This window comes from Cicer arietinum, chromosome 8, assembly GCF_000331145.2.
Source record: "Cicer arietinum cultivar CDC Frontier isolate Library 1 chromosome 8, Cicar.CDCFrontier_v2.0, whole genome shotgun sequence".
Classification (NCBI taxonomy): Eukaryota; Viridiplantae; Streptophyta; class Magnoliopsida; order Fabales; family Fabaceae; genus Cicer; species Cicer arietinum.
The window spans coordinates 5,724,747-5,726,400 of NC_021167.2; the positions used below are offsets into that span (position 1 = coordinate 5,724,747).

Here is a 1,654-nt window from a genome sequence, read left to right on the forward strand (position 1 = left end):
CATTTGATGCTTTCGGTTCGATCATTCCGATGACGTCTATGCCCCACATTGAGAATGGCCAGGGCGCTGAAAGGGTGTTCAGGGGCACTGGTGGGGCGTGGATATTATCAGCATATATTTGACATTTATAACATTTCTTTACATAATTATAACAATCTTTTTCTAGGGTGAGCCAATAATATTCGGCCCGAAGAATCTTTCTAGACATGGCGTGTCCATTCATATGGATCCCATAAGAGCCATCGTGGATATCTTGTAGAATTTCCTTCGCCTCATTAACATCAACACATCTGAGGAGTACCATATCGTGATTCCTCTTATACAAAATATTTTCGTTCACAAAAAAGCTCGCGGATAACCGTCTCAAAGTTCTTTTCTCATTCTCCGATATTCCGGGAGGATATTCTCTATTTATAAGATAATGTTTGATGTCGTGATACCACGGTTTTCCGTCAGTTTCTTCTTCCATGACATGGCAGTAGGCTGGATAATCTCGACTCTCCATTTTAATTGATGGGATTTCATCGTTTCGATTTATTTGGAACATAGATGATAAAGTAGCCAAAGCATCAGCCAATTGATTGTCTTCTCGAGGGACATGGTGAAACGTGATTTTGTCAAATTCTAAAGACAATTCTTTTATGTAGGTAAAATAAGGTATTAACTTTTTATCTCGAGTTTCCCATTCTTGGTTAAGCTGATTAATGACTAGGGCTGGATCTCCATATACTTCTAGAACTTTTGCTTTTGATTCCAAAGCCGCCAAAACTCCTATGGCGCAAGCTTCATATTCTGCCATATTATTGGTACAATCAAAACACAATCGCGCCGTGATAGGTATGAACTTCTTTTTTGGAGATATTAAAACAACCCCAATCCCATGCCCCATTATGTTTGAGGCCCCGTCGAACAACAAGGTCTATTTTCCATCATCATATTCTTCAGACAAAACCATGATACTTTCGTCTGGGAATTCACATTGCATTGATTTATAATCATCAACAGGTTCATTAGCTAGATAATATGCCAAGGCACTCCCTTTGATGGCTTTCTGAGTAACATATGTAATATCATATTTTGATAACATCACCTGCCATCGAGCAATTCGCCCTGTGAGAGCGGGCTTTTCAAAAATGTACTTGATTGGATCCATTTTGGATATCAAATAAGTTGTATGGCAAAGCATGTATTGCCTCAAGCGATGAGCCGCCCAGGCTAAGGCACAACAAGTACGTTCTAACATTGTATATCTTGTTTCAACATCTGTAAATTTTTTACTTAGATAATAAATGGCATGCTCCTTTTTTCCTGTTTCATCATGTTGCCCCAGTACGCATCCCATGGCCCCGTCGAGGACTGTAAGATACATAATCAAGGGTCGGCCCAGAACTGGTGGGGTTAGAATTGGAGGATTTTGCAAATACTGTCGGATTTTTTCAAATGCATTTTGACATTCTTGGTTCCACACAACTGTTTGAATTTTCCGTAAAAGTTTAAATATCGGTTCACAAGTAGCAGTTAGTTGTGATATAAATCTTGAAATATAATTTAGTCTCCCAAGAAAACCGCAAACTTCTTTTTCTGTACTCGGGGGAGGCATTTCTGCAATGGCTCGAATCTTATCGGGATCAACCTCTATTCCTCTCTGACTAAC

The 1,654-nt window shown here is 39.3% G+C and overlaps 1 pseudogene; it reads right to left on the bottom strand.

Annotated features, from left to right (window-relative positions):
- LOC140918659 (uncharacterized) overlaps positions 1 to 1,600 on the bottom strand; it is a 4,553-nt pseudogene extending 2,953 nt beyond the window's left edge.
- Between the last annotated feature and the right edge of the window lie 54 nt (positions 1,601 to 1,654).